The 15833-nt window shown below is 45.2% G+C and overlaps 1 long non-coding RNA gene across 10 annotated transcripts in view; it reads right to left on the reverse strand.

Annotated features, from left to right (window-relative positions):
• Nucleotides 1-15833, reverse strand: part of LOC121816955 (uncharacterized) — a 345801-nt gene that overhangs the window by 12091 nt on the left and 317877 nt on the right. Inside the window, exon 10 of one of the 10 annotated variants that reach the window (XR_009596887.1) lies at nucleotides 1354-15104. The exons of 8 other annotated variants lie outside the window; for them this stretch is intronic. This is a non-coding gene — a long non-coding RNA (uncharacterized LOC121816955). Of the gene's footprint in view, nucleotides 1-1353; nucleotides 15105-15833 lie in introns of those variants that run through there. One more of the 10 variants, XR_009596889.1, reaches the window with a different exon arrangement.

The raw sequence follows: 15833 nt of genomic DNA on the forward strand, positions 1-15833 counted from the left end.
CAGCACAGGGAGCCTGGGTTCCCTTCCTGGTTAGAGAACTAGATCCCACATGCCACAGTGGAATGAAGATTGAAGATCTTACGTGCTGGAAATAAGATCCAGCACAGACAAATAAATAAATATTTTTTAAAAGAAAACATCAGCTACTAGCATTTGTTAAGAAAATAAAAAGGGAGGTGGAGTAGGCAGTGATGAGATACTGTGACTGAGCAGCAAGGAAAATGTCTATGTTTCCTTAGAGCTGTGGTTCTCAATGTTGACTGGATCTCCATCACCTCCTTTGAAAATCCAGTGACCTCTCTATACTGTCTCTCGCCCCCAAAATTGGTACACACAAAGCTCACACAGATTTTCATGCGTTTCAGTGTTAGGTATTCATCTAAGCCCCGTCTTTGACGGTCGCATTGTGGTAGCCAAAACACAAGTGAGAAATATGCAGTCTGTTGCTTTCGTGGGGATAACTGAAGCACATCACCTCTCTGATCTGGAAAAGCAATCATCTGAACTCCCCATAGTTGGTGCCAGCAGCGTTAGACACAGGAGCAGTTTGCCCTGTTGTCTCTGGCAGAGGCTGCTGTGTTCTCCACTAGAATCTCCTTTAGCGCAGTAGAAAGTTGTGGTTTCGAAGCCACCCCGTTAACAAACACTACAGTTCCCAGAAGACCTCTTCCCCGGGGACCGTCACGTGACTCATTTTCACCAATGAAATGTGGGCAGAAATAATGTATCCATATGTCGCTTCAAGACCAAGTCTTTTCAGAGTCCTTCTCCTTGCTGTGGTTTCATGTCTGCCAGCTGAACTTCTGGAGAGGCAACATTACAAGATGGAAGACACCGGAATTCCTGAGCCGCTACCTGAAGGAAAACTACCCACCAACCAGGGACCTTCACATCAGTTTTGTCGAGCAAAATGCAAACTTACATCGTGTTAAGCCTCGGCCATTTAGCAATGTTCTAAATCACTGGTGCCCAAAGGGCGGTGCCTGAACCAGCAGAATCAACATCACCTGGGGATTTATAAGATGGACTTATAAGATGGGAATTTATAAGAAGTTATCATTTTTCAGATGGACTAAAGCAGAAACTCTAGGGGTGCCATATGGCAATCGTTGTTCTAATCAGCCTTCCAACTGATTCTGGGGACTCCCCACTTTAGAATCTGGTTTCCTGGTTTTAGATTATGGCTCTGGCATTTACAAGCTACGTGACCTTCTACCTAACTTCCTAGCATCTCAGTATGATGACAATGTGGATGCCGAGGGGCGGATAACAGCAGCAGCTAACTCCTGGGCTGTGACATGAGTGTAAAGGAGACCGTGTACATGGAGAGCTTAGAACAGCCTCAGACACATGTGAGCACTCAGAAAACTTTAATTAATATTTATCAAATTGAGAACCCAATATTGGCCTCAGTCTGCACAATGGATGTTTTTTATTTCTCTCTTCTGTTTAATGTGATTCCCTGACCTGCCCAAGTCTCTGTACACAGCTGCCATGCCAAGCACTCATTCCATCAGCAAATGATTCCTGGGGTCCACCCATGTGCTACGTAATCATGAGATAGATCTGGACCTGCAAGATAAAACAAGATAGACTGGGACTTCCCTGGTGGTCCAGTGGCTAAGACTCTGCACTCCCAGTGCAGGGACCTGCGTTCAGTCCCTGGTCAGGGAACTAGATCCCACATGGTGCAATAAAGATTCCACGTGCCATAACCAAAACCCTGCACAGCCAAATAAATTTAAACAAACAAACCAAAAAAAAAAAAAAGAAGAAGAAAAGAACACCTGCCCAGTGACAGGCCACTGACCTGGCAGACGTCAGTGTGGCCAGACCATCAAGGACACTGAACAAGCAGGTGGCTGAGCTGAGCTCTGGGAAAGTGGGACCAACCAGTATTTCCACCTTAAGCAAACTTCTAGCTGATCTTTTTTCCCACCCTGACAGAACGATGCCCTTGCTTTTTCAACAGCCGCCCTGTGTGCGAACTAATTCTTTGAATCTATGTCCTCTAAAATATGAAGCTCGGTAATTAATCCAAAAGCTGTGGAAAGAGCTCTGATGCCAGGTGGAAGCATATTTTTTGAAAGGAGGGAGTACTTTGGAAACTAACCCGTCAGGGCAGTCAGTAAAATTTCCCAATAAACAATGCTTGGGCAAAGGGAGGGCTGGGTGCCTCTGCTTTGATTCTCGCTCAATTCAGATTGGTCACAGGACCAGCAGTTTTGTTTCCTTAACCAAGTGGTACCCATCACCCCATTATGAGGACTTGCACTTGCTCTTAAAGGGACCAAAGCAAACAGCTCCCCTCACTTCCTTTTGAAGACTCTTGATCAGCTTTCATTCTTAAAGCCCCAGCCTTTGTCAACTTAGATTCTCTACCATTTGGTGGGCAAGAGGGAGTGTGCTCCAAGCAGCTTGCCAGCTTCTCCATCACAGCTGCAACACTCCACAGATACTTTGCTGAGGAAATGCAAGGAATTTCACAAGAGTCGCCCTAACCTCACAGAATCTGTGAACTCTTAGCCCTCCTATTCTTTCACAGGAGATCGGATTTCTCTCTATCTTTATCAGGGCACAAGGACAACCGACTGGCTTCTGAGACTCCTAGACTCTCAGAGGTATACAGTAGGCAAGGGAGGACACACACACACACACACACACACACACACACACACACAGAAATCTGTGCCCATGGCAGACATCAATAATCAATCATAGAACATGTCTTCCAAGTCAGAATCCATCCTCCCAGTTTGCCAATGTGCTCAAGACAACCAGCACTAATAAATCTCAGGGGGCCCCTTAGACATATTTGCTACTGAAATTTAAAGCAGCCCCTTGGGGGGTTCCCTGGTGACTCAGTGGTAAAGAATCTACCTGCCAATGCAAGAGTTTCCATCCCTGATCCAGGCCAATCCCCTGTGTCATGGAGCAACTAAGCCTGTGTGCCACAACTACCATGTAGCTGTGGCTGTGTACTCGAGAGCCTGGGAATGCAACTACTGAAGCCTGAGCGCCCTAGAGCCTGTGCTGCACAACAAGAGAAATCACTGCAATGAGAAGCCCAGGCATGAGCACCAAAACTGAAGAGTAGCCCCCTCTCACAGCAGCTAGAGAAAGCCCACATGCAGCAACAAAGACCCCAGCATAGCCAAACATAAATAAAATTATTTCTCTAAAGGCAGCCCCTTTACATAAAATAAAGAAAAAGCCTAGGGAATAGAAATGACCTACCAAATGTCAAATAGCATGCATGAGTCAGAGCTGAGATCAGAACTCAAGCATGCCCAATTCCTCGTCCTATGCCCTTTTGTGGCAAGAGTTCACCATGCTCCTTGACATCTCTATAGATCCACCCCCACCTCTCCAGATTAAATTGAACTAAATAAATGACCTCTGTAATGTTCCAGTGGCCAACTTTCATCTCTTACCAGTATGCAAGATAAATGGTGTATTGGTCAGCTATTGCTATAGTAATGCTGCCTAACAAATAACTCTACAATCCAGTGGCTTAGAGCAATAGCATTTTTCTTACACTAATGGATGTGCAATCAACTGGGGTTAAGCTGGCATAGGCTTGGCTTGGCTGCATGGTTCCTTGTCTGCTCCACATGTGTTTATACCAAAGTACTGGATACAAGGGCAATAACTACCTGAGTAAATGCTTTTCTCATGGTAGATTAAGAGAGCTCAAGAGTCAGACCAATACATGCAAGCATGTTTAAGGACTCAGCTTACATCAGTACCCCCCACCAACACTGGTGACCAAAACATGTCATGTAACCAAGCCCCAACTCAACAGCATGGGGGAAATGTTCTCCAGCAATAGTCGGAGAGGGAGAAGAATGAATTTGCTGCACAACAAGATAAACTACAAAAAAATTACTTTCAAAATTATAAAGAAATCCTCCAGTGAAGGTTGGGATAAACAAAAGCCTTGTTTGACAGCGAGATTATACCAGGGTCTCACTAGAAAGTTGATAAGCTTCCACACACCACCCTAAATCCCCAAGAAAGCTAAATCATGTATTGTGTTAATATTGACTCACTATTTTTTTTTTCCTGATTCCCCTGCTTTAAGAAAAGCCTGATATGGAAATTGTCATCCAACAAAAGACAGATCATGAACATTTTAATGGCCAGACACTGAATTCCCTAAGAAAAATCTTTGTCTTTCTTAATACTATTTCACTCTTGGAGTTTTTAAAATATATGGTGCTTCTTAACATTGAACATTTTTTAAGTGTGGTGAAGAGTAAAAACATTGGAGAGGGAGAGAGAGACAGCCAGCTTCAAAGTTAAATCCATCACTTCCTGGCCAGGTGACTGTGGGCATTCTATCATCTTTCCAATCTTCAGTTTTCTACTTGTAAAAACAAGCATAGTCATGTTTGTCTTCCAGGGCGCATATTAAGTAAGATAAAGTAAACAAAATGCCAAGCCAATGTTAGATAATCAACATATTCTGTTTTTTAAAAAAGATTATCTTAAATTGTTGAATTCCCTGATGCAGTAGCCAATTGTTGTTATTGTTTAGTTGTTAAGTCATGTCCAACTCTTTTGCAACCCCATGGACTGTAGCCCACAAGGCTCCTCTGTCCATGGGATTTTCCAGGCAAGAATACTGCAGTGGATTGCCATTTCTTCCTCCAGGGGATCTTCCCGACTCAGGGACTGGACCTGTGGCTCCTGCATCGGCAGCTGAATTCTTTACCACTAAGCCACTAGAGAAGCTCAGTAGTCAGTTGTGCTACTCATCAAATATTTTTAATGCTCTACTTTCTAGGTACTTGGAAGAATTGTACATCTCTGCCCCTTTTGAAGTTAGGCATGGTCACGTGACTTGCTTCAGCCAATGAAATATGAGCAGAGGGGTACGTGTCACTTTGTCACTCAATATGTGTCACTCTGAAGCTCTGAGGGCTGAGATAAGTGAGTCTCCATGCTCGTTTCCCGCCGCTGTCGTGGCCATGGAAGCACACGTCAAGGTAAACTCTCCGTTAGTCTGGATCTCTGAAAGATTTCAAGGAGTAGAATGCCTGCCCCCACCCCCAGGCCAACATGCATCATTGTATGTGAAGCGTAAGAGAGAAATACACTCTTGTTCCATTAAGCCACTGAGATTTGGAGTTTTGTGATTGCAGCATGCTGCTGCTGCTGCTGCTGCTACCCCATACTGCCTCCTACACTTGGGATTATTAAATATGATCTATTTACAGAAATATTATGGGCCATCTTTTCAGCAAGCTTTACCCTGCATGTAATTCAGTTATGGGGCTTCCCAGGTGACTCAGTGGTAAAGAATATGCCTGCCAATGGAGGAGATGTAGGTTTAATCCCTAGGTTAGGAAGATCCCCTGGAGAAGGAAATAGGAACCCACTCCAGTATGCTTTCCTAGGTAATCCCATGGACAGAGGAGCCTGGTAGGTTACAAAGAGTCAGACATGACTTAGTGACTAAACAACAGCCCAGTTATACCTTCCCATTTACCAGTACATCCCCATATCTGCAGGGTAGGCCAATAACTCAAGAGACAAAATAGAAAGTGACCCGAGTGTCATAGAATGAGTGTTGTGAATTTAATGTGGCTTAAAATGGCAACCATGTATTCATTTCTCGTGATTCCATGAGAAGGCTGGATGGTCTTGCTGTTGTGAGCTGAGTTTGAGTGATTTAGGTTGCGCTTGCTTTTGTGAATACAGTCAGTTGGGAGTTGGCTGGGGACCGGCTGTTCTAGAATGGCCTCAGTTCACCTCCCTGTGTTTCTCACATGTTTCTTCACTGCGCCACATTAGTTCGCAGGGTGATGGCAGAGGTCCAAGGGTGAGCAAAGCAAGGTGAAATTAGTTAGCACTTTTCAAAACTTGGCTTGTATCACATCTGCTAAGGTCTCATTAGCCAAAGTAAATTACATGGCCAAGCCCAGGATCAAGGTGTAAAGCAAAAGGGCTTTATTCTAAATGGGAGAAGTGAAGGCACCCAGGCAATAGACCTCCTCTACATCCCCTGATGGATAAATAAGAAGTGCTGAGGTCTATTATCTAGGCCTAAATAACTGCTGACCTTCCTTAGAGAAGCTGAACTATAGAGAAAAGTTATTTCTTAAGCAGCATGTTAGACAGCATCACTGACTCCATGCACATGAATTTGAGCAAACTCCAGGAGATAGCAAAGGACAGGGGAGCCTGACGTGCTGCAGTCCATGGGGTCACAAAGAATTGGACACAACCTAGCAACTGAGAAACAACGACAAAGCAGCGCGTTCGAGAAAAACAAGGGTTGCGACTTGAGACCTTTTTTTTCTTTTTTTTGAGATTTTTTTTTTTAAGTATTTATTTGGCCGCACCAAGTCTTAGTTGTGGCGTGTGGCATCTTTTTTGTGGCAGCGTGCAAACTCTTAATTGCAGCATGTAGGGGTCTTAGTTCCCTGACCAGGGAGTCTAACCTGGGTCCCCTGCACTGGAAGCTCAGCGTCTTAGCCACTGGTCCACTAGGCTTTTGAATCCTGATTCTTCATTTTATGTGATCTTGAAAGAACAGACTTCTCCTTTCTGGTTTGCAGTTCTTTCCCAGGAAAATGGTTTGGAGACAAAACGTTCGATGTGCAAAACTAGACGCTCACAGGCCAGATCAGACCTGCACATTGTTTGGCTTTCACAATATTCTAATGTAACATATCCTTACATGTTTTCACTTCAGACATTTCAGATAGAAATCTGGGTTTCTGACTTTGCTCAAAAGAGTTGGAAGACCCAGGGAAGTTGGGGCAACGCTCCAATATGTCAGCAATGGATGGGATGGCTGTGACCCCTCACTGGGGACAATCATTCTTTACTATCTGAGTTCCTACAGTTTGTCTCCCAGACACCAAGACTTGTCTTCCACTTGGTTGGACTCATCATCATGTATTGACATTCACCGTGGGTTCCTGTAGATATTTGGATTGGGGCCCCTGGATCAATTAATATGGTGCTCAGACTCTGTGAATCCATGGGATTTTCCCTGGATCCTTCATCGTCCCAAATCACTGTAGAACTTTCCCTTTCAACTCCCCGTGACATTAAGCCAGTGGACTTTGACCCTTAGGGAGACTCAAATCCTTTTGAAATTCTAATGATATCTGTGAACCCTCTGGCCAGAAAAACGCCCACATGAGCACATGCAAACACAGGGGTAGGCACACACACCATGCACACACACCCACAGAGAGACACAATATCACATACATCTTGTCTGCGAACTTCAATTACTTTATAGGCAGTGCAATCCATCTGTCCTGCAGTCTATGGTGAACCCCAAGTTCTCCATCAAAATCCTCCCACACAGCCTTGCCTGAACAGCTTTGACACCTAGATAGGACTCCAGAAAAGCCTCCTCTTCCATGAATTTCTTCTAGTCAGAGGTCACCGTCTGGTCCCAGCTCCCTCCCTGACTCCCATTGATGCTTTCAAAGAACAGAGAGAAAAACAAGCGAGCCACAGTCAAGTGACCCACGCTGAGAAAAGTGCAGGGGCCAGCGGGGCCCTGACCTTCCTGTGTAGGTAACAAATTGGATGCCATGTTTGCACCGGGCCCTGGAGGGAGGGAAGGAAAGGGGGAAGCGGGGAGGAGGAGGGTACCAGGGGATGGAATTGGGGTCACAGGGGTCAGCAGCCTTTGCTTTAGGCATCCACACAACAACTCCAGCCACCCCTTCTCAGGAAGCAGCCACTGCTGCAGGGCATGGGGAGAGGAGCAGCTGGAGGTCAGCAGAGGCCAAAGCACGCACACACACAAGTGTGTTTGTGTCCATGTGTGTGTGTGATACCCAGCCATGGGCAGGGGGAGTCATTGAATAGAATTCTTTAAAGAGAGCTCCAAGGATCCTCTGATCCAATGCCCACTGCTTAAACACACAAGGTATAACATAATTTTCTTTCTTTTTTTCCTCCAGCATCACTCGGAGGTAGTGTCATTTGACGTTCAGATGCACAGTTTCTGGAGTTAAGCTCCCTGGGCTCAAATGCTACTTAACACCTGTGAGATTTTGGAAGATAATATAACCTTTAGGTGCCTTGGTTTCTATTTAGAAAGAAAGGAAGATGGTGGTAACGACTTCCTCGTGTATTTTTGAGCACTGTATAAATGAATGTATATAAAACAGCTAGAAACATAAGCACAAACTTAATTAATCATTCAACAGACACACATAGAGGACCATATACATGATGTATTAATTTTCTTGAACATCTACTTAAGGGCAAAGCAATGTTCATTCTGCATCAATTATATTATTTAATTCTTCCCCAAAGGCCTGGCAGGACAAACAGATTTTATCGAAACTGTGGCATGGGAGCTTGGGTCTCTGGCCAAGGGTTACCCCAGTAACAAATGATGGAATCCACCATATCTGTTCATTCCAAAGCCCTGGTTCCCAATCAATTCATTCTGGTCTCCAATTTGTCCTTGGATTTAAAACATCTAGGTCAATGTTTGATACCTGAATGGAAGAATGGATGAGTGTATGGATAGACGGGTGGATGAATGAGTGAATGACGGAATGGATGGGTGGATGGATGACTCTGCCATTCTCCCTTCAACTTGTCTTTCCACTTTAACCTTCTATCCAGAGACACCCTGGAGTAGGAAATGGCAGCCCACTCCAGTATTCTTGCCTGGAAAATTCCATGGCCAGAGGAGCCTGGCAGGCTGTAGTCCAGGGGTCACAAAGAGTTAGACTCGACTGAGGACACACCAGAGACACATCCCTTCTCTCCTTCCTGTTGTTGCCTGGTCCTATCCCATCAGCCTCCATCCTCACCACTCGATCACAGTCCATCTCTCCTCCTGGCTTCTCCTCCAAAGCAAGGCCCCAAATATTTCTCTGGCACTGGAGGAAACTCATTCTTTCTGGTTTAATTCGCCCCGTCTGGCCTTAATTGCTTTGCCCTGTTGTAAGAAGAGACCTCCCATGGCGACAACCCTGAGGATGGGCTGGGGGTGCGGGGGGGCTGGCTGGAGGACTGGGGAGGAAGTCGGGGCAAGCTGTTGAGTGGAGAGTGGATTAGTCAGAGGCCAATGGGGCAACGGAAGTCAGGGTTCTCTGAGCGGGCGGCTCCAGACCCACCCTTGGTTGTGACGTTTACGATTGAATTTGGGCAGGAGCTTGCATCTGGGGGCTGTGTCGACCTCCCTCGCCTCTACCCTGAGTGTTTGGTCCTGCAGCTCATTAAGCAGTGACACTTAACACATCATCAAACTGCTTTACAGGCAAAGCCCACACAGCTCCTGGCCCCTGGAGTCCCCAGGTAGTGGGGACGATGACCTCCCAGCGACTGGAGCTGGGACGTGGCGGACACACAAGGTGATCAAAGCTCTCATGGGAAAACCAGAGCAAGAACTGGATTAGGGCGCCAGGACCCCTGACCTTCCACCCCCAGGACCGATTAAAAACTAAGGTGTGTAGAGAACAGGGGGTCTGGGGCTCGTGTCATGGGACAAACATGGCATCTGATGTCATGTGAACAAGGCTCAAATCCTGGATTTGTCACTTTGCAGCAGCTGTTGAACATCGGTCGGGCTTTTAACTCCTCTGACCCTCTGTTTCCTCCATGAGGCTAATAAGGTCCACCTCGGGGGTTGTTGCTAGAAATACTGGGATAAGGTATATAAAGTGCTTAACAGAGGGCAGGCCATAAATAATGTTTATTTGAATTGTTTTGTTGTTATTTAGTCACAAAGTCGTCTCCAGCTCTTTTGCAACCCCATGAACTGTAGCCCACAGGCTCCTCTGTCCATGGGATTTCCCAGGCAAGAATACTGGAGTGGGCTGCCGTTTCCTTCTCCAGGGGATCTTCCCAACCCAAGGATCAAACGTTAATCTCCTGCTTTGGCAGGCGTGTTCCTTCACACTGAGCCACCAAGGAGCAAATGGTCCCATTGGATCAGGCTGACAATTCTTGGTTTCCTCCACTCAAGTTGTCTTCCAACATTACCAAACATCACAATAAGAAAGGCAACGAAGATCAGAGTAGTAATAGCAAGTGTCCACTGTGAAGCAAGAGCTTTGCCTATGAATGTTATCTTATTATAGTTTCACAACCCCCGGAGAAATGTACAATAATGATTTTATAGACGTGGAGACTGAAGCTCAGAATGGACAGGTCATCAGTCTCACATGTCCTGGTGGCAGAGTTGAGATGTAAACCCAGATCCATAGACACTGAGTCCTTGTTTTTTCCAGCACTGGGTAAGTCTTTGCAGGGCTATAAGGGACAGACACAAGTGAACTTACCTGGTGCCTCTGGGGTTGGTGGGGGGGAGGGGGCAGACTGTGGCCCACATATCTTGCTCTGAGCTTTCAGAGAGGTCCATCTGAAGGGTCCCTCATTTCCAGCCTTTCTTCTGGAGTCAAACACTTCCTAAATCTCCTTGAAATAGTCCTGGCCAAGAAGGGGCTGCTTTTACGGTGATGTGTAGTAATGAGGCAGGGTTAAAACCTCATTAGGTCACGGTCCCCTTTTGCATTTCATGGATATTCAGTAACACAAGCAATACCAAACACATGAATTCCTGGACCCTGCTTTCTGTGCGTGGTTGGAGGGAGAACACCTCTAGTCAATTCATGGAAACACATCCCTAAAATTTTACATGGGGTCATTGCTGGTGGTCCAGTGGCTAAGACTCTGTGCTCCCTCTATTCAGCGGGCCTGGATTCAATCCCTGGTCAGGGAACTAGATCCTCCATGCCATAACTAAGGATCCTGCATGCAGCAACTAAAAAAGAAAAAAAAAAAAAAAACCCACGTACTGCAACGAAGATTGAAGAGCCTGCATGCTGCAACTGAGACCAGGCATAGCCAAATAAATAAATAATTTTTTAAACAAGATACTCCACTAAAAGCTGAAATAAAATTTTCCATGATATTAGAGAGCTTGTGGGCCTCTGAAACAAAGTCTACATCCACCAGATTAAACCTCTGGCAGATGTCCTGAGGTCCAATAGCGTGAAGTAGGAAATGGGTAATGGTTCCGAAAACAAGATGGTGAATTCCCTTTGGGACCTGATGAGTTGAAAGTACAGGCTGCTTCTGCTGCTGCTGCTGCTAAGTCTCTTCAGTCGTGTCCAACTCTGTGCAACCCCATAGATGGCAGCCCACCAGACTCCCCCATCCCTGGGATTCTCCAGGCAAGAACACTGGAGTGGGTTGCCATTTCCCTCTCCAATGCATGAAAGTGAAAAGTGAAAGTGACGTCACTCAGTCCTGTCCGACTCTTAGGTTACTATGTTGCATCTCACCAGGACAACATTCAGATCCAAACTACTAGCTTGGGAAGGAATTTGGGACTTCAAATTCAGAGTTCTGTTATTTCTTGCTGTGTTTCTCTTTTCTTTTTTGCCTCTCAAAGATTTCTTGCATGCTTGATAAGTGCCAGCCTCTGTGCTGGATGCCAAGGATATCAAGAAGAACAAGAGAATAAGAACACATGTACCCACAGTGGGAAATCTGGGGAAACCCTATGATGCAACATGTTAAGTAATGCATCAGAGGACACCTGGGCAGTGATAACAAGTCTAGTGATGTGAATGGGTGCTGGATGCTGCTTTAGTCATGAACGTGTATAGCACAAGAGAGAAAATAAGTGAACGCTGCAAAAGAGACACACGAATGACATTAATCTTCCTCTTTCCAGAAGCGGCTCTCCCCTACTTTCAGTCTGTGTGATTCTGATTAAGTCAGTGTTTAAATCAAGAGAGAATATGAGATCCAAGACTGGCCAGTCAGACACTCGGGTTCTTCCAAGGCCCGTGATTGCTTCAGGAAGGGTCATGTGACTTGAGTCAGAGCTACCAGAGCAGGTGAGATGGCATTCTGGCACTTCTGTTTGAGCCTTTGTCAAAACAAACTCTTCTCTTTGAATGAGAGTGAGAGAGGTGGGACTGGAGCTACCGGAGGATCTTATGTTCATGGGGCGAGATGACGTCTGAGAACAGAGCCGAAGGAAGGCAAAGTCCATGACGGATGAGTCTACGTAAGACTGGGAATCCAGCCAAGACAGAAACCACAGCTAGCTCCTGTTTTAGTTATACGAACATAGAACTGTATATATATGTAAATATAAATATACCAACATACATATGAACATATTTATGTAGATATACATGTAAATATTGTTGTTTAACCCCCGAAGTCATGTCCTACTCTTTGTGACCCCATACATTGTAGCCCACCCGGCTCCTCTGTCCATGGGGTTTTTCAGGCAAGAATACTGGATTGGGTTGCCATTTCCTTCTCCAGGAGATCAAACCTGCATCTCCTGCATTTGCTGGTGGATTCTTTACCACTGAGCCACCAGGGAAGCTCATACAAGGAGTGCATGCTAAGTAACTTCAGTCGTGTCCAATTCTTTTCGACCCCATGGACTATAACCCACCAGGCTCCTCTGTCTGTGGGATTTTTCAGGCAAGAATACTGGAGTGGGTAGGGAGGTGCTAAAAACAGGAAAAGATGGAAAGAAATGTGCAGTCTTTTCCTTCCCAGAAATGAACAATAGTAATCATTGATTAAGTGAACACAATCCCACAATGCTCTTCTGTGCTTTGTAGAGAGTCAGTAACGTGTATGGGTATACACACACAAACACAGTTTTAATTAGATCTTCTGTGACTTGTTATCCCACCATCCTGATGTAATAGTTTCACAAGGTCAATTTGTTTTAATTTGACTGCACCAGGTCTTAGTTGGAGCGTGTGAACTCGGTTGCAGCACGTAGGATCTAGTTTCCTGACCAGGGACCAAACTTGGTGCCCCCTGCTTTGGCAGTGAGGCGTCTTAGCCATCGGACCACCAGGGAAGTCCCCACAAAGTCCATTTGGAAGGCCATCTACTCAGAAGGAGACACGCAGCAAAGAAGAGGAAGAGTTATTCCAGAGGAACATAGAAGAGGGCTAACACTTGAAATCATGCTTGCACAGACATGCCACGAAAATAAAAAGGATTCCTTGATGTGGTGGAATGGGGGTCACTTACAACCAAGTGATTCTAGCTAAAGACAGTATCGCAGCACCTTTGTGCAGGTGAAGACTCTGCTTGGGTGGAAGGGTGGGGTTCCAGGTAGATTAAATTAATTGTTAAAATACTTTAACCAAGCTGAGCCAATATGCACACATTCTAGAGCTGTTTCTGAAATTGTCTGAGGGGAAAAAAATGTTTTGTTTTTCCACTGAGGTGGCTAAACTATATATATTGAAAAAGCATATAGCTACTGGCAGGCATCATACCATGACATGGGAAATCTCACCTAAGAATGGAGCTGATGTTGAGAAAACAAAAACCAGTAGTGAAATGTTACAGACCAAGTCCAAATGATGCTTCTTTAGCCCCTGGATCTAACTATGCCTGAAGCTAGTGCAAGCTTGAATTTTCCAATCAACAAAGTCAGTTAGTATTTACCCCTCCTTGACTGATGCTCTGGCTAGTGCGTCTACATCTCCTTGGCAGTCACCTTTCCATGTTGACAATTCTTTACAGAAAACAGCCTGCAACCCTCTGCCCAAAGGTCCCTCCCCCAGCCCCTGGCCACAGGAGCACACTTGGCATCAGGCAGACAAAGCTAAGAATGCCAGGGAGTTAAAACTCCAACAGCAGCTCTCAACTAAGGACTGCAAGGATTGAGTAATTTCCCCAGCCCCCTTGCCCCTCAGTTTGAAAGTATGTTGTATAATATCATCCAGAGTGTGGCTCAAATTAGTTAAGCTCCACCTGCCCAAACTAGCTTGATAACAAACACCTTTAATCAGTGGGTGCATGTATTTATATGTCTGAGTCCCTTTGCTCCCATCCACCTGAAGCTGTTGCATTGTTCATTGGCTATATTGCAATATAAAATAAAAAGTTGTGAAAAAAAAAACCTTTATCATTTTCCTTCTCGTCCCTCATTTTCCCACTACCTAACCACAGTTCCCCGGAATCATTTCCTAAATAAACTTAACTCATCTCAAGATCCGCTTTAAAATAAGACCAATATACTTTGGACAGAATCCAAAAGAAGACCCATACTCCCATTTTTTTTTTTTTTTCAGTCTTAGGCCAGTGTGAACTCTGTGTCTATCTCACTCCCAGCAAAGCCCTGGCTAGTAGACCAGATTTTGAAAAGAATACCCTAAGCACTTGAACCATGCTCTGAGGATATTAACTTCAACATCCTTATCATAAACAGAAACTTCTCCATCCCTGGGAGAATCAGAGCAGTCACCCTTGATCCACAGAACTCAGCAGAGATGCCACACTTCCTCGGGAAGAAGCGCAGAAGGGTTCGAAGGGAAAGGGGCGGAGCCTGCATTTGACCAATGGGTGTCTCCGGAGCCTACGGAGAGTGGAAACCTTGGATCTTGTGAAAGGTCCCATTTTCTTTCCTCATAAATGTTGCAGGCTCCCTGTTCCATATATTGCTGTTAATAAATTATACCCCACCCCTCTTTTAAGGCCCTTTTGTTATAACCCTGGCTCCCAGTTCCATTAACTCTCCATTACTCGAACACTTCATTATGACATTTTTTTGCAAGCTGAGAGCATGGCTCCTGACACCCTCAGCCAGGCAGGAGGCAGAGATCAAAATGGCCCATTAAGTTCCTGTGGCCAAAGCACATTTTTTTTTTTTCCTAGAGTCTATTTTCTGCTGCTTTTAAAATAATGGACTCAAATGTTTCCCTTCTCTAGCAAATTCCCCAATAGCGTGCCAAGGACAGAGCCCAAGATGGAGAGTTTGGAGTGGCCTGAAATGCAAGTGTTTCTTCCTTCACATCCTTCCCCCACCTCCCAGACAGTGGAAGGTTTAATCCTTCTCAGAGTGAGACCATACTTTTGGGTCATTGACTGAAATGTGCAGACCAGGCAGTGATGATGAGTCATGCTTTAAAGCTCCAAGGAACTGTTTCAAATGTCTGATTACAAAATGTTGAGGAGAAGGCTGGAGGCATTGTAAGGTCAAAAGGTAATTCCTCCAGGATCTTCCAAAGCCCAGGTTTTCCGGGGCTATGCTCCCAAAACACCATCTTCTGTTTCTTGTTCCTGGTAGTTTACTGGGGGGATGCAGGCCAAACCACAGGGAACAAATCAATCTACAAGACATAGAAGGAAAGATGGCACACGGCCTTTGTACACGCACACAAAACACACGCAAGATAGAGAGGCACATACGTTGCTAGTATATATAGCTCTGTGTTTCACGTGCCGTACCTCATTTAATCTTCTTATCAGCCCTAGGAAGTGAAAATTATTGTACCCATTTTTCAGAAGGAGAAATCAAGTCACAGAAGTGAGTCATCCAAGACCACGCAGACGTCAAACGTTAAGAGTCTGGGGGCAGCCTTGAGCCGCTTCTCAAGATCACATGTTGAGAAACATATTGCTCCATTGTTTCTTAAATTTCCGCTTTGGCAGAAATGGAAACACACATGTACTACAGTCGTGGTGCATTTTCACAAATATCACACACCCATGACCTTGCTGCCCGCACATACCAGATGCACTCTGCCTTTAGCCCAGCTGTAATGCTCTCAACTTCAATACCATAAAAATAAGTCCTTTTATTGGGGCCTTGCCATTTACAAAGCACTTTCATATACATTAACTCATCAGCACTGAATTCGCTGACAGGGCCAAGACGAGAAATGGACGAGGGAAGTGTAATACATCATGGACCAAAATAATAATTTCACCCTTTAGATAGAGGTTTCCATCCCAGGATAAATTACGTCTTTTAGCCACATACGGGCAAGATCAATAGTCATATAATCTCCATCCTGGAAGGGATCTTAGAGAGGACTGTCTTAGTCTGCTAAGGCTGC

This window comes from Ovis aries, chromosome 17 (assembly GCF_016772045.2).
Source record: "Ovis aries strain OAR_USU_Benz2616 breed Rambouillet chromosome 17, ARS-UI_Ramb_v3.0, whole genome shotgun sequence".
NCBI lineage: Eukaryota > Metazoa > Chordata > Mammalia > Artiodactyla > Bovidae > Ovis > Ovis aries.